This window comes from Loxodonta africana, chromosome 7 (genome assembly GCF_030014295.1).
Source record: "Loxodonta africana isolate mLoxAfr1 chromosome 7, mLoxAfr1.hap2, whole genome shotgun sequence".
NCBI lineage: Eukaryota > Metazoa > Chordata > Mammalia > Proboscidea > Elephantidae > Loxodonta > Loxodonta africana.
In genome coordinates this window covers 36418938-36446793 of record NC_087348.1, presented here as the reverse complement: position 1 = coordinate 36446793, position 27856 = coordinate 36418938, and the positions used below count along the sequence as shown (strand labels likewise).

Here is a 27856-nt window from a genome sequence, read left to right as displayed (position 1 = left end):
TGGTTGAATGGACACTGGAAACATGGTGTGGAAAGGAGGAATACGCTGTAACATTATAGAGATTATAACTAGGGTCACATAAGGATATGCACATAAATTTTTTGTATAAGAAATTAACTTGAGCTGTGAACTTTTACCTAAAGCACAATTTAAAAAAAGATGATGAAAGGAATACAGAGTTTCTGTACCAAAAACAATTAATCAACATTCAACCATTTTAGGAGGTAGTATATGATCTAGAACTAATGGTATTGAAGGAAGAAGTCCAAACTGCACTGAAGGCATTGGTGAAAAACAAGGCTCCAGAAATTGACAAAGTATCAACTGAGACGTTCCAACAAACAGATACAGCACTGTAAGTACTCACGTGTCTATGCCAAGAAATTCGGAAAACAACCACCTGGCAAACCGACTGGAAGAAGTCCATATTTGTGCTCAATGCAAAGAATGGTGATCCAACCGAATGTGGAAATTATCAAACAATACCATTAATATCGCATGCAAATAAAATTTTGCTGAAGATCATTCAAAAGCAGCTGCAGCAGTGTATCAACAGGGAACTGTCAGAAATTCTAGATGGATTCAGAAGAGGATGTGGACCCAGGAATATGATTGCTGATGTCAGATGGATCTTGGCTGAAAGCAGAAAATACCAGGAAGATGTTTACCTGTGTTTTATTGACTATACAAAGGCAATCGACTGTGCGGATCATTGCAAATTATGGATTACATTGCAAAGAATGGGAATTCCAGAACACTTAATTGTGCTCATGAGGAACCTGTACATAGACCAAGAGGCAGTCATTAGAACAGAACAAGGGGATTCTGCCTGATTTGTAATCAGGAATGGTGTGCCTCAAGGTTGTATCCTTTCACCATACTTAATTCAATCAGTAAACCGAGCAAATAATCCGAGAAGCTGGACTATGAACAAGAATGTGGCATCAGGATTGGAGGAAGATTAACAACCTATGATATACAGATGACACAACCCTGCTTGCTGAAAATGAGTAACTTGAAACACTTACCAATGAAGATCGAAGACTATTCCTCAACATAAAGAAAACAAAAATCCTCACAACTGGACCAACGAGCAACAGCATGATAAATAGAGAAAATACTGATGCTTTCAAGGATTTCATTTTACTCGGGTCCACAATCAAAGCTCATGGAAGCAGCAGTCAAGAACTCAGATGACACACTACACTGGGCAAATCTGCTGCAAAAGAGCTCTTTAATGTGTTGAAAAGCAAAGAGGTCACTTTGAGGAATAAGGTGCACCTGACCCAAGCTATGACATTTTCAATCGCCTCCAATGGATCTGAAAGCTGGACAATGAATAAGGTACACCAAAGAAGAACTGATGCCTTTGTATTCTGGTGCGGGCAAAGAATATCGAATATAGCATGGATTGCCAGAAGAATGAACAAGTCTGTCTTTGAAGAAGCATAGCCAGAAGGCTCCCTGGAAGCAAGGATGGCAAGACTTCATCTCTCATAAGTTGGACATGTTATCAGGAGAGATCAGCTCCTGGAGAAGGACATCATGATTGGCAAGGTAGACGATCAGTGAAAGAAATGAAGACCCTCAATGCGATGGACTGACACAGTGGCTGCAACAACAGGCTCAAATGTAGCAACCACTGTGAGGATGGCACAGAACCAGGTAGTGTTTCGTTCTGTTGTACACAGGGTTGCTATGAGTCAGAACTGCCTCAACGGCACCTAACAACAAACAAACCTATTTCCATAAAAATAGGCAAATTCACCTATCAGGAAATACAGATAGATGCTTCTGTAGGTTTATTTTTGCCTGGCGACAGGGATGCAATATAAACCTCAAAATATATAATCAACAGAGAATGTGACCGTGGACACTCTGTCAAATCTGTACATACTCCTTTGCTGAACATGAGCAATTACATAAGCACATCTGAGAACACAAAAAGGGAATATATATATAGAGAGAGTTTCGCTAACCTTTCTCATGCTTAAGACAGATGCATACAACAGTGACCTCCTTGCTCAACCAGAGCAGGTGCCAAATCAGGGTTCTCTATAACTAATTCGGCTTGCTAAGTCTGTGTATTGGTCAACGTTCAACCATTTCAGAAGGAAGCATGTGGTCAGGAACCGGTGGTGCTGAAGGAAGAAGTCCAAGCTGTTCCAGAGGCACTGGTGAAAAACAAGGCTCCAGGAATTAAAGGAATACCAATCGAGATGTTTCAACAAACGGATGCAGCCCTCGAAGTGCTCACTCACCTGTGTCAAGAAATTTGGAAGACAGCTACCTGGTAAACCGACTGGAAGAGATCCATATTTATGCCTACTCCAAAGAAAGGTGACCCAACAGAATGCAGAAATTATCGAACAATATTATTAATATCACACACAAGTAAAATTTTGCTGAAGGTTATTCAAAAGCAACTACATCAGTGTACTGACACGGAACTAACTGCCAGAAATTCAAGCTGGATTCAGAAGAAGATGTGGAACCAGGGATATGAATGCTGATATCAGATGGATCCTGGCTGAAAGCAGAGAATACCAGAAAGATGTTTACCTGTGTTTTACTGACTATGCAAAGGCATTCAACTGCTTGTATCACAATAAATTATGGATAACACTGCGAAGAATGGGAATTCCAGAACACTTCATTGTGCTCATGAGGAACCTGTACATAGATCAAGAGGCAGTCATTCGAACAGAACAAAGGAATACTGTGTGGTTTAAAGTCTGGAAAGGTGTGTGTTGGGGTTGTATCCTTTTACCATACCTATTCAATCTGTGGAAACCCTGGTGGTGTAGTGGTTAAGTGCTATGGCTGCTAACCAAGAGGTTGGCAGTTCAAATCCACCAGGCACTCCTTGGAAACTCTATGGGGCAGTTCTACTCTGTCCTATAGGGTCACTATGAGTCAGAATCGACTCGACGGCAGTGGGTTGTTTTGGTTTATTCAATCTGTATGCTCAGTAAATAATTCGAGAAGCTGGACTATATGAAGAAGAATGGAGCATCAGGATTGGAGGAAGACTCATTAACAACCTGCGTTATGCAGATAACACGACCCTGCTTAATGAAAGTGAAGAGGACTTGAAGCACTTACTGATGAAGCTCAAAGACCACAGCCTTCAACATGGATTACACCTCAACATAAAGAAAAGAAAAATTCTCACAACTGGACCAATAAGCAACATCATGATAAACGGAGAAAAGACCGATGTTGTCAAGGATTTCATTTTACTTGGATCCACAATCAATACCCATGGAAGCAGCAGTCAAGAAATCAAAAGATGCATTGCATTGGGTAAATCTGCTGCAAAAGATCTCTTAAAAGTGTTGAAAAGGAAAGATGTCACTTTAAGGACTAAGGTGCACCTGACCCAAGCCATGGTGTTTTCAATTACCTCATATGTATGTGAAAGCGGAACAACAATAAGGAAGACCAAAAAAGAATTGATGCCTTTGAACTGTGGTGTTGGAGAAGAATATTGAACATACCATGGACTGCCAAAAGAATGAACAAATCTGTCTTAGAAGAAGTACAACCAGAATGCTCCTTAGAAGCAAGAATGGTGAGACTGTGTCTCACATGCTTTGGACATATTATCAGGAAGGACCAGTCCCTGGAGATGGACATCATGCTCAGTAAAGCAGAGGGTCAGTGAAAAAGAGGAAGACCCTCAACAAGATGGACTGAAACAGTGGCTGCAACAATGGGCTCAAGCACAATGATTGTGAAAACAGCACAGGACCGGGCAGTGTTTTGCTGTGTTGTACACAGGGTCACTATGAGTCAGAACCTACTCGACGGCACCTAACAACAAGAAGTCTGTAGATTATCTCCAAAGTCATTATTAATTCCTTCTTTCCCTTACTCACACGCTGCTCCATTCATGAAGGGAACATATTTACTTCCCCTTGAATCTGAGCTCATCTTGTGACTTGCTATGTTCAACAGAATGCAACAGAGAGATGATGTGCCAGTTCCAGGCCTGACAGTTTTCACTTTCCCTCTTGGAAGCCAGTCACTAGGATATAAGAAAATTCAGCTGTTCTGCTAGAGAGAGCACTTATATGGAGAGGCCTTGATGCCTATCTGATATTCAGTGCTGACAAATATTGATAATTTTCTACAGAAAATCTGTATGTTCAATACTCTAAAAAGATATTTATTTCTGAAAATATGCTAAGATACTACATGGAGGGAGAGCGGCCACATGGAAGACCATCAAGGTACCAGAAACCCTCCTGGACCTTCCAACCCAGCTCAGTCACCAGCTGAATGCAGACAAATTAGTGACTCCAACTTATGCCATATAAAGCAGAAGAACCATCCAAATGAGCCCTGCCCAAATTACTGACATAATTGTGAGAGGTAGTAAATCATTAGTGTTTTAAGCCACAAGTTTTGAGGCTGTTTTTTGAACAGCAATAAATAATTAAAATGCTACCTACCTGATATCCAGTGCTGACAAACATTGGTAATTTTCTACAGAAAACCTATCTGTTCAACACTCTAAAAAGAAATTTTTTTCTGAAAATATGAGAATAAAATAAATTTAGGCATCCAAAAATATCTCAAAATTAATTTTATTTTATCACACATGTAATTCCCTGTTAAGACTTTCTTCCTCACTAGATTTATAAGCTATGTAAGGGCAAAAACTATGTCTGTCATAGTTTCAGTACTTTGCACAGTGCCTAGCGTAGAAGAGAATAAATATGTGTATTTATTCATATACAGTTACCAGGAAAACTCAAAATGACCCCAAAATTCTCATAAACAGCAACATCTAAATGAAAAAAAAAAAAGCGTTGTCAGTTATGGGGTGGTACTGATAAGCTCATGGTCATAAGTTCAATTTCTACAAGTCAGAAAGTTTTATAAAGAGAAAACTTTGTACCATAACCAAACTATGCTCAATTAACCATTTCATTATCTATGTCATTAATTTCCAGAGGGTATGCACAAGGCAAATACATGGCCACAACTGTAGGATAAAAAAATAAAAAAAATACAAAGTCGGCAGCAACATTTTTTGAACCCTCATAATTGAAACACATGTTTAGAACAAAGCACAGAGGCAGTGGATATTCTGACAGCAGAGACAGGAACAAGGAATAGTACACCTTTCAAGCTTGAGAATGCTAGATATAAAAATTTCATCCTAAATTACTCTCTGAGAAAGGTGATCTTATGGTTTCGGGGGAAAAGGCTATAGGTCAAGCCTGCAGTGAGAGTCATGCGATTTAACAGGTAAAGATAAGACCAAGAAGTATAAAGCTTCGATGGATTGGTTTTTTTTAACCACTGGGCTGTTACGTAATCACAGACAAATCACACACTGTCATTGAATTTCAACTTTCCCCCCTGTATAAACTGAAATTAAATAATACCCTCCTTCTACCTTAAAGGACACACTGGCGGCACAGTGGTTAAGAGCTATGGTTGCTAATCAAGAGGTTGGCAGTTCGACTTCACTAGGTGCTCCCTGGAAACCATATGGGGCGGTTCTACTGTCCCGTAGGGTCGCTATGACTCAGAATCGACTTGACGGCAACAGGTTTTGGTTCTTCTACCTTAATAGGAGCCCTGATGGTACAGCAGTTCGTGCTCCAGGCAAACCGAAAGGTTGGTGGTTTGAACCCGCCAGCCATTCCACAAGAGAAAGAAAGATGTGGCAGTCTGCCTCCGTAAAGATTACAGCCTTGGAAAGTCTGTAGGGCAGATCTAGTCTGTCCTATAGGGTCGCTATGAGTCACACTCGAGGGCAGTGGGTTTGTTTTTGTTTGTTTGTTTCTACCTTAAAGGAATAAAGTCCTGGGAGTATCTTAGAAGAAACAGGTTACAAAATTCAAGGCAGGATGACTACTTTTCAAAGCAGATTCAAGTTAGGAACAAACAATAGCCAAAGTACACAACAAATAGTAGTTCATACCGAGAAGCATGGCACCCCACATTTCTGGACAGAAAAGAGAAAGAATACAAAAGAAACTGACAGTCATACAGCAGAATCACAGAATACCTCTAATTAATCACTTGACAAATTGAAAGCAAATAATAAGGTGACAGACCTGAAACCAATACAATCAAAATTATACAAAGTTCCTTTACAAGAAGCTGCCAAAAGGCCAGAAATGAAATGTTAGTAGACAGAAGCTACAGTTCTACTGCAGACATGCACTACATTGATGTTCAAAATTACAAATAATCTAAAATATAACTGATCTGCACCTCAGAAGTCCAAGTAAGAGGCAACAGTGAATCAAGTACCTGGTACAAAGGTTGCCAGCCCAAATTTAGCAAGGGATAAGCAAGCAATGTAAACTCTTTTTTGTTCTCATCTCCACCACCACCTTCCAATGTTTTTCATATATAAACTCTGAACAAGGCAGACCTCTATAGGGTATGTCATGTATGGGCTAACAACTTTAAAAAATGCTTTGAAGACACAAAACTAGATAAATTCTAATTACTGTTATTATAATAAAAGGAAAAATAATGTTCCAACTTGTACGCTAGAGATTTTGCTTACTAGGGCTTCCTAAAGTAACTCACGATGATGTGTAGCCTAATGTCTAAAGCACAGGAAAGGTTTTGCTAAAAAAGTGTGATGAAAACTGGAAATAGAAGGCCGTAAGACTCAAATCTCAGACAACAATCTTCCTTACTCCCACTTACCTCAGAATGATGAGGAAAAAAGAAATGGACTCTTATCTACAAACTATTCTACAGAAAACAGTACTCTGAGAACACAAGAACCCCTGAAAACTCAAGGAAGAACAAAGAGGAAACCAGTGAACCAAGAAGAAGCTGATGTTTAATTGCTGGGTCCAAAGCCATCAAAAGAATCAAGAAGACCAAGAAGGCTACCCTCAAATGTGCAAAATGGCAAGACATTTTCTCTTAGCAAGCAAAGAAAAACACTAACTTTTCATGGAAGAAATTTCACAGAGGCAAAAACAGTTTAACCCCAGAAATGGGAACTGAAACCAGCTGCCTCAGGCAAACAGGCCTAATGACTTTGGCAACAGCATACCTTTCATCCACCAACAATATTAAGAGGCTGAAGTAGAGCCGGTTTCAAATCAGGAAGGATCACATCTGTTTTCAGGAGAAAGTCGAACCTTTCTTCCTGGAGTATACATTGCCCCCAATACTTCTTGGAAACCCCTGGAGCCAAGACAACAATGTTGTAAAAAGCTTTGAGAACATTAACCCAGGAAACCTCACAAGCCCCAGGACAAATGGGATTACTCACCAGACAAATAAGAAAAACAAAACCTGGAAGAGGTTAAGAAATTCATCTCAGTACACAAGATGAGTCAGTAGTCAAAGCAGGATTTGAATTCAGGTTTTTACTTCAGATAGTATCAGAGCTTGACTCGTAGATGTTGGCTCAGCAAATCTTAGAGTCAGTCCAGGTCAGGTTCTTGGCTGACCAGAATAGGCAAAAGAAAAATTTCCCTCAAGGCTTCAAGAAAGGGAAAACTCAAGTTATTAAATGCAGAGCTCTAATTTTAAAAGGTCCAGATGCCCCTCCACCTTGCCAATCACATTACTCAGCCAATCAAAATAAGGCATTGGATTAAAAAATCTAGTCATTTTTTTTAAAACTCTGACTAAAAGCTAGATTCCATTTCCCTAACTTTCCAAATAAAGAACACTTAAGGGAGGGAGAGATGCAAAAGCAATGACAGACTGCTAACAAGCACTTATTAAACATCTACTATGTACTCAGCACTGTTCTAGGCACTGAAGATAACACAGTGAACAAGAACATTCCTGCTTTCAAGAAGCCTATGTGATTATTTATGTAAGTAAAAAGTCCTGATAAATCAAGGAGGAATATAAAACAGGATAGTATGGTAGAGCTGATGGAAAGAAACACACCTTTTTAGGGTGGTCAGAGAAAGCCTCTCTATGATGACATCTGAGACCTGCATCTTAAGGTGGAAGCCTTGAGAAAAGAGCTAGGTAAAAAAAAATATTCCAAAGAGAAAGTACCAAGGGCCCTGGCAGGTAAGCTATGTCTGTCTGAGGGCCAGAAATGAGGCAATAAGTAACAACGGAGTGAACAAAATAAAGACAAGTAGGTACCAGAAGACCATGGTAAGGAATTTGGATTTTATTAAGTGTAATGGGTTGCTAATAGATTTTAGCCAGGGAAATGACAAGATGACAGGAATTCAGGCCAGGCCTAGAGTATAGCAGGAGATGATGGGTAGTCAAATTCAGGATATATTTTGGAGAAACAGTCAAACAACTTACAGATTCATTATATGTGGAACATAAGAGAAAAGAGAATTAAGGGTATTCCTAGGCTCTTAACTTAAATTCCAAGTGGATGGTGGGGCCGTTTATTGAGAGGGGTCCTACTTTTGGGAGAGGGCTTAGAGGGTCAGATTATAGAAGGAAACTGCGATGGTTAAGGTTGTGCCTCAACTTGGCTGGGCCATGATTTCCAGTGGTTTGGCAGTTATGCAATGACATGATCATCCTCCATTTTGTGATCTGATATAGTCATCCTCCATGACATGATCAGCCAATTCACTGTAAGGGGAGTTTCTTTGGAGGCATGGCCTGCATCCAGTATATATGGACGTTCAGACAAAGCTCACTAGCTTGCTTTGGCTCCTGCATCTGGCTCATCACCACCTGACCTACGGTTCTTGTGACTTGAGCCTGTCATCTGACCTGCCAATTCTAGGATCCATCAGCTTCTGTTGCCCTGTGAACCAGCTGCCTGCCATTTGACCTGCTGATTTTGGGATTCGCCAGCTTCCACATTCCTGTGAGCCAACAGCCTACGATCTGGCCTGCTGATTAGAGAACTGTCAGCCCCTGCAACCATATGAGTTGGAAGAAGCCTCCAGCATGACGCCTGACCCAAGGATCTGGGACCTGTCGGCCTCCAGAACTATGTGAGCCATTTCCTTGAGATAAGTCGCTCTACATATATTTATATATATATACACATCACTGGTTTTACTTCTCTAGAGAACTCAGCCTAAGACAGAAATCAATAGTTTCGGATCACTTCCTATTTTTCTATGAATATGAGCCTGAAGAAAATATGAAAAATCCAGGAGAAACTTTTAAATATTTTCATACAAACTAACAGTACAATAAATATAATGCAACATTACTTCTTATACTTCTTATTCTTAAATAATTATATATAAAAAAAAATTTGAAACAGCAATCAAAGAAAGCATCCTTATCTCAAAAATAACAGCAATGTTAAAGCCTTCTAAGCACATGGCAGGAAAATCTCAACATTTATTCAATTATCTACAATGACAAAGACAAGTGATAGAACATAATGCATGCATTTAAAGCAATACTTTTATCTAATGTTCACTGAACATTTGCTACACAACTGACAGTGTTAAACACTTTTCCACATATTATCTTATTCCTCACAACAATGCTATGAAGATAGGTACTATCATTATCCCCATTTAACAGATCAGGAAACTGAGACTTGGGGAAAGTAAGTGATCTACCCAGATGGAGCAGAGATTCAAAATCAGATCTGATGTCAGAACACAAGCTCTAACCACTATACTTATCGCTTCTTTAAAAAAGCATTAAACCTCAGACACAGAAAAAAACAAAAATAAAAAAATCTCAGGGCCTCATACCTAAAAAGTTATAACTATAAAGAGTCAACTCAGAAGACAAACAGAAGAAACATGAATGAATTTGACTCAGGACACTGATGCATGCTATAACCTTAGGCAAGTCCCATAACACACATGCCTCAACCTACCAATTTAGAAAGGAGCTAACCTCACTCGAGCTAATCATTACTTGTTTCCTAATGGGTTGTGAGTGTTAATTAGTATTTGTAATACAGACACAGATCATCAGATGAAAGAGACAAGGAAAACTACAGCATTATTACTATCGCTTTGATGCTAGAGCAGAGCCCCAGAAATCAAAGTAAATAAATTACATGCACCCAAGAATACACATCTTGAGTATTCTGACAAGGAACCATTTAATTAGTTATTTTACTTTTTTTTTTTTAATTAAAAAAACAATACATACCATAACCCAGGGATTACTCTTGGGCATTTATCCCAGAGAACAGAAAACTTATGTTCAAACAAAAACTTGTATACAAATGTTCACAGCAGCTTTCTTCGTAACAGCCGAGAATGGGGGCTGGGAGTGGGGGAACTCAGAGGTCCTTCAATGAGTAAATAATAGAATAACTGTGACACATCCAAACCATGGAACACTACTCAACAGTTAAAAAGGAAGGAACTATGGACACACACAACTCAACTGAATCTCGAGGGAATTATGCTGAGTGAAAAACGCCAATCCCAAAGGTTACATACCATATGATTCCATTTATATAACATTCTTGAAATGGCAAAAGGAAAACAGATCATTCAGTGGTTGCTGGGGGTTAAAAATGGGGGGTGGGAGAGAGTGGACAGTGGGCCACCTTCACCACTGTGAGCGTTCTCCCATAACTCTGCGGGCAAAGCTTGGCTGCAATACTGCCACTGTATTCACTGCACTGTTGGGAACATTGTTGTTTTGGGAGGTGGCTATAAAAGGGCATCAACAAGGATCCGTCTGGTGACAGAAATGTTCTGTACCTTGACTTGTATCTTGACAGTACCAACGTCAATCTCCTGGCTGTGACAGTGTATACAGTTTTGCAGTATGTTACTACCCGGGGCGGGGAGAGGGAAGTCTCCGGGTGGTGCAAACAGTTAACATGCTTGGCTGCCAACTGAAAGACTGGCAGTGTAAATCCACCTAGAGGCACCTCAGAAGAAAGGCCTGGTGACCTACTTTTAAAAAGTCAGCCACCAAAAACTTTATGGAAAGGTAGAAATAACCTAAATGCCCAACAATGGATGAATGAATAAACAATATGTGGTACAATGGAATACTACTCAGCTAGGAGAAATGAAGTCTTGATACATGTTACAATATGGATGGAGCTGGAAGACATGTTGAATGAAATAAGTCAATCACAAAATTACAAATATTGTATGACCTCGCTTATATAAAAAGAAAAGACAAATGTAGAGAGAACAAAGTGTATTAATAGTTACCAGGGGCAGGAGGGAGGTGTTAACAGTGATGGAAATGTCACACTGATTAAGGGTAAGGCTGCACAGCTGATCATTGTAACTGTTGTCAGTAAGTTGTACACTTTTAAAAAGCTGAATTGGCAAAAATCATGCGATAGGTATATTTACGACAAGGACAAAAAAAGGAAAGAGTAGCTGCTTCAGCTGCTTATGTACAATCAAAAACCTCATGGGATTTGGTTTCTTGGTTTGGAGGTTCAGGGCCATGGTTTCATGGGACATCCCAGTTAACTGGCCTAATAACATGTTTAGTACCTCTGTTCTACCTCCTCGTTTAATGTGTAGCAGGGTCTTAAAAGTTTGTTAAGTGGCTATCCAAGGCACAATTGGTTTCTATTTGCCTGCAACAAAAGAAGAAGGAGAGTCAGGAACAGGAGGAGGATATGGATGTGTGGCTAACTGCCTCCATGAACAACTGCCTCCCTTGCCATGAGACCAGATGAACTAGATGGTGCCCAGCTACCATCACTGAACACTTTGATCAAATATTCCATATCAAAAGGGGGAACATGCAGAACAGAATTTCAAATTCTCATGGACTCCAGACTTCCTGGAGCCATGAAGTTTGGATGAACCCCTCAAACTACTGCCCTGAGATATATTTAAACCTTAAACCAAAAATATCCCCTGAAATCTTCTTAAAACCAAACAATAGTTTAGCTTAACTAGTAAAAAATGCCTGCCTTGAGCATTATGCTGTTTTAGGAACTATCTGTATGGTATCAAATTGACAACAGAAACTCAAAAGATAAGATGGGAACCTTACAGGGCAGCGAGTTTATTTTAATGGAGAGGAACAACTCAGAAAAGGAAGGTGAGAATGGTTATACAACTCGAAGAACGTAATCAGTATCACTAAATGGTACAGGCAGAAACTGGTGAATTGGTGTATGTTTTGCTGTGTATATTGTGAACAACAACAACAAAATCAATAAAATTCTAAAACAAAAAAAGAAGAAACAAAAGAAAACCCTATGCAGAATAGCTCTACTCTGGCACATACGGGGGTTGCCATGAGTCAGAGTTGTCTCCGTGGCAACTGGTACTGGTACCACTGGGGGAAACTGGGTAGAGAGTACAGGGATCTCCATCTCTTGCAACTGCACGTGAGTCTATAATTACCTCAAAACAGTTTAATTAAAAGAAAAAAAAAGATAACACATGTTCCTTTTAACAGTAAAACAATAGCAGTCTGTGGATAATCTCCCTCCCACACTCTCCCAGTCCTACCCTCTTGAGATAAACATACGAACTCACTGCTCATACAAACATGTATATACACCTAATAGTTTCTGGGTTTTGTTTCACAACTCATTAATATATACCACATATTACCCTGCAACCTATCTTTTTCATCTATCATTATATCACAGAGAGCTACAAAGTAATTTTTTTAAATGCCAAGCAAGGTATAGAATATTTCCTGATTAGAGGAAACCAGGCGGATATTTTCTGTGCTAACACAGGGTAGCTGAGTCAGCCATATTCAGTGAGAGTAAAAGAGAGTGTGCAATATAGAAGTAGCATTCTAAAGAAATCGGCAAAAACATAAAAGAAAAGAGATCTGCAAAAACACAAGGTGTTCAAGCAGCTACTCTAGGATCCCCCAACCCCTCCATGGAACTAACTGTGGGCCCAGAGGAAGAAGTGCTAAATGATTTCTTTTCAGCAGAAAACTGCAAGGGGGAATAATTCTCCCGTGTACTCATGCCATATCAAACAGGCTTTTCTGAAAATACATTCCTCTTTCAGGCAGAAAAACACTGCTGATAATTTAAACTCCCATCCATTTGTAGTAACAGCTACTATCACTATTAGGTGTTAATGCTTTCTATATCCTACCTGTAAAGTTCCCTCCCACCTCACTCCCATTTTATAGACAAAACCTAACTCAATGTGAATTAACTGCCCAAGACAGAAGTGCAGGTAAGTGGTAAAGTTCTGATTCAAAGCTACAAAACTGGTGTTTTTTTTCACTTTATCAGATTTGTCTATATTATCACATACCAACAGACGGAATTCAATAAACTTAAGTAAATTTAGGCACATGCTATTTTCTAAATGCATCTGCTGATTTTGGTTCATCTTTTTTTTTCATTTTGTGTATTTTGAGGCTGGTGGCACAGTGGTTAAAGTCCCAGCTGCTAACCAAAAGGTGGTTCAAACCCACCAGCCGCTCCACGGGAGAAAGATGTGGCAGTTTGCTTCTGTAAAGATTTACAGCCTTAGAAATCCCATGGGATGGCTCTACTCTGTCCTACAGGGTTGCTATGAATCAAAACCGACTCGACAGCACATAACACCACCATATAAGTCAGAATCGGCTCAACGGCTGTGGGTATATTATGCGTCAAGCCATACTGTAGGAGACAGGGACAAAAAAGTGGGGGGGGGGGGAAACAGAAGAGGTCTCTAATCTTAAAGAGCTTTCAGTCTAAGGGGAGACAATTGCAATATACCGTAGCCACTGTACTGAAATGTGACAAGTGTTACCCTCAAGGAAGTACAAAGAATCCAGATAGCCTCCCAAAAACAAGCAATAATCTCTCACATTAGCTTCCTTCCAATTCAACCGTTCTAGTTTGACTTCTGACGTTCTACATGCAAAAAAAAAAAAAAATTTGCCATCGAGTAGATTCCAACTCATAGCGACCCTACGGGACAGAGCAGAACTGCCCATTGGGCTTCCAAAGCTGTAAATCTTCACAGAGGCAGACTGCTACATCCTTCTCCTGTGGAGCAAGCGGCTGGTGAGTTTGAACCGCCAACCACTCAGTTATGCAGCCAAGTGCTTTAACCATTGCGTCACCAAGTCTCCCCTGATATTCTACAAGCCACATACTTCCCCCTTCTTGATCCTTGAGCAAAAGATCCTCAATGTTCTTCTATACGAAACACTGCGCTGGACGTTATTCAATTAAGTATAAACTGAAACTCGCCAGCTCGAGTCAGCACAAAGCTCCTTCCCTAAAAACAATGCTGTAATTTTTGGAAATTCTGACAATGAAAGCATCTTTAATTTTTTGGCCAAATTATAGACATACAGAGTTAAAAGTAATTTAGACATCATTTTGAACGTAAGATCTAGAAAAGTTAAGTTGATTCGTCTACTGTTACAAGACTCACTAAGGTCACATAAGAACCCACGTCTCTCAATTTGCTGTATGGAGTTCCTTGCCACTGCTGCTTCCTTCAAGTCCAATGATAATAAACTTAAGAAAGTTCAAGTTTTCTCATTTCATCAATGACAGATGCATCCATGAATAGTCACAGCCATTCTGAGACTAAATTAATCAAAAACAAACATGTTAAACACCCACTACGAGGTACATACAGTAGGTAATGGACTGCCTATTCTTGCTATGGCAGAAGCTTTTCAGGCCACTGGGAGGGGAATGTCAACATACCCTAAAAAAGTTGCCACCAACAACATGATCATTGTTAGCAATAACTAGTGTTTTGGCAGTATCTACTATGAGCCAGTCACTTTACATGCGATTTCTGAACCTTACAGCCACTTTTAAAATGTAAATGTAAAATTCCCCTTTTCACATTTTTGGGCACCAGGCTTAGAGAATGAAGTGCCCTCAAAACCCACAGCTACCCAGGGGCTGGGCTAGGATTCAAATTTAGAGGACGTACTCTTTGTCCAATACACCACACTGCCTAAAGACAGAATAACTGTACTCCATGTCTGGCAGTGACATTGTCACTTCAAAGGTCGACACAATTTCCTAACCAGCAGTCATGTGATTTGGCCATTCTTTCCATCGTTAGGTTGGTTTAACTAACTTTCTTTCACTATTCCTCAGATGACTGGTTTCCCAGATTTGTTTGCTTTTTTAAAGCAGCAGAATCCTTTTTCCAAATGAAGTCTTATACGAAAACACCAAAATACAAAACAAAAGTAGGGCTGCTCTGGTTTAAGCAGAGTGGGTGAATCAAAACTCCTCCTCACTCTCATAGCCACCCCTTAGAGACCTCCAAGGAACACAGTGGAAAACACTGGCTTAAAACAGAAGATTTTACCAGAAGAACTACATGGTGCCCAGCTACAACCAATGATTGCCCTGACAGGAAACACTACAGAGAACCTCTGAGGGAGCAGGAGAGCAGTGGGATGCAGACCCCAAATTCTCACAAGACCTGACTTCATGGTCTGACTGAGACTAAAAGGACCCCAGTGGTCATGGCCCCCAGACCTTCTGTTGGCCCAGGACAGGAACCATTCCCAAAGTCAAGTCTTCAGGCATGGATTGGACTGGACAATGGGTTGGAGAGGGATGCTGGTGAGGAGTGAGCTTCTTGAATCAGGTGGACACTTGAGACTCCTACATGGAGGGGAGATGAGAGGGTAGAGGGGGTTAGAGGCTGGCAAAATGGACACGAAAGAGAGAGTAGAGGGAGGGAGCAAGCTGTCTCATTAGGGGGAGAGCAATTGGGAGTATGTAGCAAGGTGTATGTAAGTTTTTGTGTGAGAGACTGATTTGATTTGTAAACTTCCACTTAAAGCACAATAAAAGTTAAAAAAAAAAAAAAAAAAAACCAGAAGATTTTGCCTTCTCCATCTCAGCTCTGCCATTCACCCGCTATATAACCTCTGGCAAGAAACAATGATTCTCACTTTTTCTTGCCCTATACAACAGAGATACCACCATTTATTCTGCAGGTTTGTTACGACTAATAAATGCAAGAACAAATATAAAATTCTTGGCACATGGTAGGCATTGAAAAGCTGGCTCCCCTCTATTTTATCCTACAGTGGTAACAGCTGTTGCCAATTCAATAAAGCTCAATAAATATATTTGATAATATTCTCAGTAGCAGAGAAATGAACAAATGAGTAAATGCTCCCAAAATTCAACTAAAATAAATAAACTTAATAAAGCTTTCAGTAAAGGTACCAATAGAAAACCCCCTTTCCAGCTTAGCCTTCCAATGAGTCAATGACCTAACAACCCCAAGTGAGATTCTGATGATAGACAAGAGATTCCTTTGAGATACTTTAATGTAGACACTAAATGTGAAATGGATGAGTTAATGTTGTTCTGAGTGCCCTAACTTTGGCATTTCCTGAGCTGAGCATTTAAGCTGGCAACTTAATATTGCATTTAATGAGTATTTTTATGTCCATGCCCTATACCAAAATAATTTAATGTTCATCTGCCCATCTTCTGGGCTTCTATTCCTCTAGGTACCACAAACCAAAAATATATCTATGTCATGTGCTCCTTCACCTAAGCAATTTTAACCTGGCCCCTGCCTAAACTAGTCATTAAGAATCCATTACCTTAATCTGTTATTGATCATGTGTTCTCATTTCTTCTACATGTGTAACCTGAGACCAAAGCAATCTTTGTAGGAAAGAGATTCTTAGTCCCAATCTAAACCCAGCCAACAACTCTCAAATCACACACTCTATGGAAGCTGCAGATGTTGGCTTTGATCCTTACGGCTTAGGGAGAATCATAACACTGCTGTATCATACAGCCAAGAAAAGATTTGCTTAAGGCAAGGAACAAGTCCCTAAGCATTCAACAAAGGCATCGGAGCCAAGATGATTTAGAATGCTAATCTTATATTTCACTGGGAGACCTGAACAACTTACCTATTCTACATTGATTATTTCTTCATGAGAAAATGAAAATACAACAATTAAGATGCTGGAGATGCTATTTTGATTAAGCATACAACAATTATGTCCTGGAATTACCAGGGACCTCAGCAAGTCACCTTGGTCATCTCCCTCATTTCTAAATAAACTGACACCTAAATCATTCCAGGAAGACAGTAACGCAGTTTCTGGGGAAGACATTACACAACCTTCCTCGGTAACATTCCAAAAGCTTGTAGTCAAGAAGTTCTTTCTAATATGAAATCTATTTTCCTTCTCCTGCAATTAAAACATATTCCCTCTTGTCACGTCCTCTGTGGAAAGAAAACACCTGCTTAATACTACCTGAACAATATCCCTTCAAGAGATTATAAAATATGGCAGCCTATTTCAAACAGCTTCATGGAAAAGCAATACGGCTTTAAATGGGTCACCTTAGACAAAGACCATGATTAAGAGTCCGAAATTTCCAGTTTCATCACTGACTTGCACTGAAGATGATAGGAAGTAAAAAACATTCAGCTGCTGTGCTTCAATTATCCCATTAGTAATATGCAAATAATAAAACCAGAATGTTAGGAGAACTAATAGGGGCAATGTCCATAAAATGCTTAGTGCTTCCCAGGAAAGTCATGGTATAAAATTCTAGGTAGGATGGCAGCCAAAACATTTAATACGATCTCAACATATCTAATTAGACCCTGGGTGAAGAGCAGGTAAATGGCAAACAAAATAGAAACTAAAGTCTAGATCTTCATCACAATTATACAGCATACTATGTGGAAATAAGAGCCAAAAAATGAATGAATGAATAAAAAGATAAAGTAAACAAGAAAGCACTCCAACTAATTAACTATAGTAACAAAGACCACAGGAAAGCAATAAGAAAAAAGGAAGATGTGGAATAAAGTTTAAAAGCCTGTAATACGAAAATACAAAAACCTATTAAACAGGCAGGGAGGTAAAAACAGAAAAGATTACAACACAGAAGTTTAAAAGTATATAAAAAGTACATAAGCCTAAGAATAAGATGACTTACAAGGCCAACATGTAAGGAGCCCTGGTGGCACAGTGGTTGAACGCTTGGCTGCTAATCAAAAGGTGAGCAGTTTGAATCCACCAGCTGCTCCATGGGAGAAAGATGTGGCAGTCTCCTTCTGTAAAGATTGCAGCCTTGGAAACTCTACTGGGCAGTTCTACTCTGTCCTACACGGTCACTATGAGTCAGTATCAACTCCACAGCAACGAGTTTGGTTTAAGGTCAACATATAATGACCATGAGAGTCATTACTCTCACCATCTTGCAAATATCGTCAATTCTTCGCCCCTTTCCCCTTTAATACAACCTCCTGACATGACATCAAGGCCAAGCAACCAAGGACACCAAGATGAAAAAGTATGGTTCCTATCATCACAAACCTTACTGTCTTGTGCCTATTACTTCTTATGGAGAGAAAGACACGCTAATAATTAAAATATACAGACCATCTCTACTTCTTCCCTTCCCATTCCTTAAACCTACTTCAATCTGGCTTCTGCCTCTACATTCCTCCAACACTACTCTTGCTATGATCAATGACCTCTATGTTGCTACATCCAACAAAATACAGTTGATCACCACCTTCCTGAAACATTTTCCTCTCTCGATTTCTGTAATAACACTTTCTTCCTGGATTTTCTATTAAATTCATTCCTTAGGGCTTGGTCCTGAGCATTTTTTCCTCCTACTCTTTACTTTTTCTCTAGGTAATCTCAATCATTTTCTTTGACTATAAATACTATTTATATACCAACAGCAACCAGATTTATACTTCAAGTGCCACTTTTAAGCATTACCCTGCATATCCAACAGCTTACTTGATTCTCTACTTACATGCTTACAACAAGCATATTTTAGCATGATTAAAACTGAGGTCTTCATTCCATTCCCCAACTCCAGTCAAAATCTGCTCCTAGAGGGACACAGAAGCTGGCTGAATGGACACGGAAAAACAGGGTGAGAGAAGGAGTGTGCTGTCTCATTAGGAGAAAAGCAACTAGGAGTATATAGCAAGGTGTATATAAATTTTTGTATGAGAGGCTGACTTGGTTTGTAAACTTTCATTTAACGCACAATAAATTTTTTTTTTTTTAATCTGTTCCTCCTCCAATGTTTCCATTTCAAAAACAGCACCTTCATCTACCCAAATACTCATGCCAGAAATCTGGGAATCATGCTTGACACCTCCCTCTTCCTATACATCCAATCCATCATTAAGTCTCACCTGCACTAACTCTAAAATATTTACTGAATCTTTCTACTTCTTTCCATTTCCACTGCCTACAGCCTAATCCAATCGTCATCATCTCTTGCCTGGACTACTATATGGCCTCCTAACTAGACCTCCCCCAGTTCTTTTTCCAAGCCATTCCCCACAATGAAGCCACGGTAATCTTACAAAATCATACAGTAGATCATGACACACATGCTTAAAACCGTCAAAGGCTTCCAATTATACTTAGGATAAAAACCCTCCCTCCCTCCCTTATCACTATATGCCACCAATACCATTCTTCTTTCATTTTCTTAAATGCGCCAAGTTCTTTTCCACCCCCAGGGCTTTCATACATGCCTTCCCCTTTCATCCTTCTAGTCTTTGCTTAAATATCACTTCTTCAGAGAAATTCTCCCTGAAGCCCCAATCCAATCCAGGTTCCCCTACCATAATCTCTTTTTTACTTTTCCTTCATATGGCTTAACACACTTTGCAAATACACATTCAGTGGCATAATTATTTGTTTACTATCTCTGTCTCCTCTGAACTGTAATCTCTATCAGGGGATGGACAATGTCTATTTTTTTCCACTCTAGTCTTAGTATAGCAGCAGTAGTTTAGGGAGTCTAGAACTGTTTAAGAGAGTCCTGAAGGTGCAGTGGCTGCTACCAAAAAGTTGGCAGTTTTAATCTACCAGCCACTCTGCAGGAGAAAGATTTGGCAGTCTGCTTCTGTAAAGATTTATAACCTTGGAAACCCTGTGGGGCAGTTCTACTCTGTCATATAGGGTCACTATGAGTCAGGAGCGACTCAACCGCAATGGGTTTTAGAATTGTTTAAAGTACTTTAGAATCAGTATAATTTAGCAGTTAAGAGAAAGGGATTATGGTGATAGAATTCTTGGATTCAAATCCTAGTCTGCCACTTACCAGCTGTATGACCTTGGGCAAATTGCTTAACCTCTCTGTGCCACAAATTTGACATCTATAAAATGGGGAAATTAAAAATACCTACATCATAAGGTATGAGTATCGACTCAACAGTAACAGGTTACATCATAAGTGTGCTATAAAAATGAATCAAGGCACTTAGTACAATACCTAGCACCTAATAAGCACTCAGTAGGCACTGGTTCTGATTAGCTATCTGGTATCCTCACCACCTACCACAGAGGTAAACATTCAATAAACATATACTGAATGAATGAAAAATAAGACTCTGCTATAATCATTAGATAGAAACCCTGGTGGCATAGTGGTTAAGAGCTACGGCTGCTAACCTAAAGGTGAGCAGTTCAAATCCACCAGGCGCTCCTTGGAAACCCTATGGGGCAGTTCTACTCTGTCCTATAGGGTTGCTATGAGTCAGAATCAACAGCAATAGGCTTGGGTTTTTTTTTTTTTGGTTATAATCATTAGATAGATGATTTTTAAAATGACAGAGCAAGAATATTAAGGAAGTTTAGAAAGAAAAATGTAAACAGGTAGTTAAGGCAAAGACTGAAGCAACCCACAATTTATAAGCATCTAACTCTACTGGATTCTTGGAAAATACGTTCACTCTTCCAGGGGTTTACCTAAGGTGACTTGGTATCTTTGAGCTTTTCTCTAAATATTATTCATTTTCATTCGTTTAATCAACTTCTTCTAAATCCTTCAAGCACCAACCACAGTTGAAATAAATGGTAGAAATCAGATGCTAATGTAGACATTTCTACCTGTTTTCCAAAGAAATGTTCTTCCGTTCCTAAAACAGCCCTGGCCTGTTTTGCTACATATATTACAAAAGTTTTGAAAATCTGTCATTTACCTTATATTTAGAACTCTTTCAGACATTGTTGCTTTCTAGGTTTCTCCTTGTCAGTAAAGACTCATCCTTCTACTTGATTTGAAGGGCACTGAGGGGAAGGTGGGGTAAGCATGCTGCTTTACCTACCTATTCCTTTTTCTAGTTTTCTCAAAAGCACCAAGCTTCAATCCAAGTACAGTCATGCACCTCATAACATCTGTTCAGGCAGCATCTGACCACATATACGTCCACAGTCCCATTATCATTATTACTACTACTACTATGTTATTATGTTAAAGACATTTGGGTGTATCTGGAAGAGTTTCTTTAATGTTTTTTATGCATACAAAGGTACACCATATGCTATATACTAAGGTCGCTATGAGCTGGAATCAACTTGACAGCAAAAGGTTTAGGTTTTAGTTTTTTTGGTTTTCAGATAAACATTTGACTGACATTAGATATGAACTTCACCTAGCTGTTCCAACTCACATACAAATTAGACTTAAAAACAGATTTAGGAATAGAACTCGTTCATAATCTGGGGACTGCTTGTATATAATATGGTGTTCACGTAACATCTAAATCACATAACATCCTGTTTCACTGTGGATGTTAAGCAACACATGACTGCATTTCTATTATTTGTTCTCCTTTTGAAGAACCTATATAATCTGTCGTTATGATAATATTGATAATTAAAGCCAGCATATATATAGACCTATATGCTGTTCTAAAACTTCACATTAACTTATTTAATTCTTATCACAATTGTATGACATTCTACAGATGAGAAGAAGCATAGAGAGGTTAAGTATGAGCTAGTAAGTGGTATATCTGGCATTAGGAAACCAGGCTGCTTGGATCCAGAGTCAGTACACTATATTGTTACTTAAGAGCTTGGGAAGTCATGTTCTTCTGCCATGTTTTCCCCTATCACCTAGACTGAAATACTCCAATTTGCTCCCCAAAACACCTGCATATTAATCTCCCCTCCAACTGAGCAAAATTTCAGATGCTTCATTTCATCAATTGTAAAAGACAGCAATTTTGGTTCATGGGAAGCAGAAATAAATGATGAGTCATGAAATGTAAAATCTGCCTCAGTTCATTCTACAGACAGAAACAGAATTCTGATAAGCAGTAGTAAAAAAAAAATGTTTGCAAAATATTTTGCCTTTCGTGGAAGAAAGGCACCAAACAAGACCGTAGGTATCGCTATACACACGCTCAAGTTGACAGCCTACATTTGCCTCTCAATTTCAACAGTTCTCCTGCCTATCTCTTTTTTATGGCTAAATACTTTGGTTTACTGCTTGCTACAAATTCACCTGAAAGCAGGTATCCAACATTCAAACTCACTGAACTCAACTTTCAAAGAATAGTTAATTTGGAAAAAATAATAAAGGAGAACTAATTCAATTCAGGTCACATTAGAGGTAAAACATTAAACTCACTAGTCGAGCACACTGGATAGTTACCCTACTATGCTAAACCCAGTGCCATCACACATTAGGTGACAGGCCAATACTATATGCAGCGATCTGAATGAAGGCTTCCATTATGATAGCAGCAGCAGAGCTTTAATTTCCTGAATCATGGTAGGCCGTGATTTCAACTTTTTAGGTGGACCCCAAGCCCAGGGCACACCACGGACCCTTCTTGCTCTTTCATTCCTCTCTGTCAGCTCTTGTCTGCTTCTTTCAGTTCACTTATTTCAGCCTAAATTTTATTATTTATCAGATAACCTGGTCAAGTATGCTCCCCACTGGAATAAACTTAATGAGGGCATGAACCATCATGGCTACCTCTGTATTCCAGCATCTAATGAGTATTCAATAAATATCTGCTAGATGAATTAAGTCTGAGAAAGCAAGCACTGAAACACAGACTCACAATCAAGAAATAGTTTCAAAAGATCTGACAGAAGTATTTCATAACTCAGAAAAAAACACAGTATAAGAACAATACACAATAAAGAAAGGAAAAAGTCTGGGTCCAGAAGTGGAAACTATCAACTCTAAAAACAAAGCAAGAGACAGAGAACAAGTCAGAAAAGATACAAAGTACACTAAAAAAAAAATACAGTTGCCATTGGGTTAAATTTGAGGTGGCTGCCCTATGTGTATCAGAGTAGAACTGCACTTCATAGGGTTTTCAGGGCTGTAACCTTTTGGAGAAGCCCTGGTGGTGAAGTGATTAATAGTTCCAGTAATCAAAAGGTTGGCAGTTCGAATCCACCAGCCGCTCCTTGGAAACCCCATGGGACAGTTCTACCCTGTCCTAGAGAATCACCATAGGGTCACTATGCTTTGGAATTCACTCGATAGCATGCAACCACCACCACCTTTTGAAAACAGATGACCAGGCCTTTCTACGGAGGCACCTCTAAGTGCATTTGCATGGCCAACCTTTCAGTCACTTGCTGAGCACTTAACCATTTGTGCCACTCAGGGACTCCCTCAGTACACTAAAAAAAAGATACATAAACCAAGACTAACTGGAAAAAATGGGGTAAACATCCTTAGTCTCACCCCATCTAAACATGTAGCACCTAAAACCACTTCTCTTTCACTAGCACTTCTAAGCACTTTACTCCTTTCCACACATACATTAGCAGGCCCCTCCAGTGCTGGTTTAACATTTATTCACCTCTGTCCTCCATGATGGAGCCCTGGTGGTGTAACGGTTAAGAGCTTAGCTGCTAACCTAAAGAACAGCAGTTCTAATCCACCAGCCGCTCCCTGGAAACCCTATGGGGCAGTTCTACTCTGTCCTATAGGGTTGCCATGAGTCAAAATCGACATGGCAGCAACAGGTTTGGTTTTGTTATCCTCCATAACGGTCTGGCTTAATGCTGCCTTGAAAACAGCAAGTTGCCAAAAGACCCAGATGACATCTGCTAATTGCTGCTGTAAGAGAGCACAGAAGTTAACATTTGAACAGCACTTTATCTCTTTAAAGCAGTTTTGTGTACTTTTTTTCAACAAGTAATTATGACATAAGTATTACCTTTCCTATGACTCAAAATAAGCATCAGAGTACAGTGAAGTTCACCAGCCTTGAATTTAATTCCCTGTCCTGCTAGGTATCTGCTATGTGATCTTAGTCAAATTATGTACCCTCTCTGAGCTTCAGTATCCAAGGAGAGAATAATATCTATCCCAAGGGGCTGTTACGAGTATTAAATGGAATAACACACATAAAGAGCATGACACAGTAAATGCTCAGGAAGGACGGTAACCTTCTCTACAGCCTCCTCCTTAAGTAATCTGCACGAGATTTCTTAGCTAGTAAACTGGTAAGCCTAGGATTTAAATCCAGGTCTCCTGATTCCTTAATCTATTTTCTCTTGACCACATCACACTGGCAGGCTGCCACATACTACTGGACTCATAAATACGTCGACAATAACTGATTACTAACATTTTATCTTTTATCAGTAACTAATTTTAGCTATAAGAAAAGAAAATAGATTTAATTAATTTAGGAGGGAGGAATTTGAAAAGATAAAATACAAATTACCCCCAAACCACAAGACAGGTTGTAACTTTTATACAAACAAATTATGACAAGAAACAGAAAGTTCTCCTTGGGTGTATAAGGAACAACTGGAGAAAGAAACAAGAATGACTATGATTAAAGGAACTTCAGATTTTTTGTTTTTATAAACCAAACCACTGAGCAAAAAAAAAAAAAAATCTGCATCCCATTCCAAAATAACTCTATTGAGGCTGAGGCACATCTTGGAAAAAGAGACCTTGGTGTGCCGACGACAAAACTTTTTCTCCAATTCCTTTAAGAGAAGCAAAGACTTTATCATATTATGGGAGGAGTGAGACAAATAGTCAACATAATCTGTCAACATTCACGAGGATCCTTAAACACCATAAATGTTTTGGTTCAACATTAATAAGCAGCATAATTAATAAGCAGCATAAAGGAATATGGTCAAAAAAATAAGTTTCTTAAGTTTCCTAACACATATTGAAAATATTTTGAAAATCATACAGTATAAAAGTGTAAGTTGTTATTCTGTTAATAAAAATAATAATTTTCAAGTAATACACATAACTTATCTTTTTCAAGTGATATACATAATTCCATTCCAGGCCAAATTCTACAGGATATTCAAAGAAACCAGCACCTTTAAGAATCCCCAAGAACTGTCTTGCTAAAAGAATAATTCAATCACATTCTGAACCTGTACATTTCGGAAAGGAAATCCCACAAGACAGCCCACTCTGACACTGACAGAACAAAACAAGATTTGATCAAGTAAGTTAAAAGTGGAGTGAATTTCTATCCTAAAGCAGAGAAGGGGGCAAGACGCTGATAAACTCTACCCCATAAGCCCTACCACCAAATTTCTTATCTTCCTCAATTCATCTTCAAGTACTTTTTACAGAAACATAAAAGGTTGCTAACATTTCTTCCCGACACTCACAGCAATTTCCACTTACTATTTAGCACTTAGAAGCCCTGGTGGCGTAGTCGTTAAGTGCTACAGCTGCTAACCAAAGGGTTGGCAGTTTGAATCCGCCAGGTGCTCCTTGGAAACTCTATGGGGCAGTTCTACTCTTTCCATAGAGTCGCTATGAGTCAGAATCGACTCGACGGCACTGGGTTTGGTTGTTTGTTTTTTATTATTATTATTTAGCACTTATAAGATACCACTAAGATACTACACGTAACTCTAAATTCTGTCCAGAACCTAGCAAAGATTAATGGACAATATCGCTTCCTTCTCTAAGTTCTCTCCTCTGATATAATTTCTCTTCTACCATAAAGCCTTCTTCTTCAATGAATACACATTCTTAACCTAACTTCCCAATCTAGATTCTCCGTATAGTCTGGTGGCTCTTCATTAATCCTTTTCAGTAAGCACTGAGATCCTGGTGACTAGAAAAGCACTCGCGATCAAAGGCCTTTCATTTAAATCTTGCTGACCCCACAAAAAAATTAGAGGGGAAAAAAAAATCTTTCCAACGCTCACACGAGAATGCTAAAATTGTGCTGGGTCAGAGACTTGTATATTTTCCATCCAAGCACCAGGGATTTAATCAGTTCTCCCTTAAAAGGCTTCTCCCAATGATTCTACATACTATGAGAACTTATCCGACCTAGCTTGACCTCTACGCTGATTATTTTTTTCAACAAAAAGTTACACAAATTAGGATCATAACACCAAATTCAATGAAAATAAAACGAGTAAGAATAAGTAACTCCCCAAATTTCCCAAGTTTGGAGAGAAACATAACAGAGTTCCCAGAATGTTAACCTTCAATTTAAATACCTCAATATTTGCATGATTCCTGCACACAGCCTTTTACCTCTAGTATATGCACTGACCACTAATCAAAAACACGAAAAAGTATTCCAAAAGGGACTCCTTAGGTTTCCTTCGGATACTTCCCGGAAGGCAAACCCTCACAAGGCCAACCATCTGATTTCAAAATCTTGACCATCCTGTCAGGACACCATAGTTGAAAGATTTCCACTAAAAACCGGCTGAGGGGAAGGAGGAGAAAAAAAGCATCAACTAGAAAGCAAACTGGACAGCAAACAAAATTATCAACCAAGAAACAAAAAGAAACTGTCATTGCTATTCTCGCTAAAATAACACAGACTTTGAAAAGCAAAACCAGCCAAAAGATCACATGGTCTCTTTACTTCTGAAGTCACCGGTAACAGAATTTATATTCCTAAGAAGAAGGAACCACAGACAATCAAATGACAAATCACTATGTGCATAAAGGAGTACCTGGTAAAACGAAAAAAAGGTGAGCTGGTAAATGACAAAAAAGTGACTTACAGTGCCTTCAACATCTGCAGGGGATATGGGGAAAACTCACGTCCCAGACCTCAGCCTCAGTTTCCCTACCCAAAAAAGAGGCGAGAAAATGACACTTCGCTCAGAGGAGCCAGAGGGCCTTGCTCCACACGCCTCCACCTACTCAAGGGTCCCTCCAAAGGCCGGACTCAGAGGGGGTCCCCAGTGCAATTGAGTCATGACACCCGGAGCCTTAGGAAGCGGGAAAGGAAAAAGGGAGGAGGGTCAAAGTGCGCAAATCTTTAACCATTCTGGAAGGCGATTTTCCCCCGACACAGGGGGCGCCGACACCCACCCTAGACCCAACATCCCCTCCCTACCGAACCACACTGGGCTGCCCCAGCATCTCTCCCTCCTTCCGGCTTCTCCTTCAGTTCCCTGCCGCCCCTCCGGCCGCGCCCCCGAACGCAGCCCGACAGCCCCTCCTCTGGCGGAGTCTCGGCCGCGGGTCCGCCCGCCCACCCGCCGGCGCCAAGGTCTTCTCAACCCCGTGGCTGAAGGATGCCGGGCCGGGCCTCCCAGGCTCCTCCCGGGCCTACCTGCAAGGCGAGTGGGGGCTCGGTTTGCAGCCCGGCGAGCAGGCTGAGCCACAAAGAGGAGGAAGGAATAGGCAAGAAGGACGCAAGAGGTCCGCTCTACCGACCGGCGGAAGAAAGCGGCCCGAGTGTGGAGCCTCGCGGGTAACTCAGCCCTCGACCGGGCGCCGCCACCGCTCAGGAGACATCAAGCAAGAAGACGGCGCAAAAGATCACCGAACACACGAACGCCCAGACATTAATGGAGGAGCGCCTGAGCTATCGTTCAAGGCACCAGAGCCGAGCGCCGGAAAACAGCTCCGTGGCTTCAAGGTCCGGCTCCCGTCCAAGGCATAAATAAACAAGTCCAGATCCTAAACCTGTGCTTCTGCCATTTTCTGTGTCGGTTGCCGGCTGTTTAGGTTGTGTAGACACCTGGAGTTTTTCTTGAGAGTGTTGAAAATCAAATCATGGTGCAGTAACACTTGTAGTCTAATTGTAGTTTAGCTATACAGTTCGACTACCTTATGAACTTAGAAAAATATTTATCCCAATTGAGCAAATCACCTCTTTTGATCGTTAGTTTTCTCACAAAACAGTGAGATGAATGATCCCTGAAATCTTCTCCAGCTCTAACATTATGTGATTACATGGCTTTCCAGTAATACATTCACCAAAAATATGTATGTATTTATGGCGAGAGGAAGAGAATGCGAATCCAGATA

At 39.9% G+C, this 27856-nt stretch overlaps 1 protein-coding gene across 10 annotated transcripts in view; it reads right to left on the bottom strand.

Moving 5' to 3' along the window:
• AMBRA1 (autophagy and beclin 1 regulator 1) overlaps positions 1-27374 on the bottom strand; it is a 181324-nt gene extending 153950 nt beyond the window's left edge. For 9 of the 10 annotated variants that reach the window (XM_064288201.1, XM_064288199.1, XM_064288203.1 and 6 more), the window contains exon 1: positions 27156-27374. The gene's annotated coding sequence lies outside the window, so the exon portion shown is untranslated. Of the gene's footprint in view, positions 1-26598; positions 26996-27155 lie in introns of those variants that run through there. The other variant, XM_064288197.1, reaches the window with a different exon arrangement.
• Between the last annotated feature and the right edge of the window lie 482 nt (positions 27375-27856).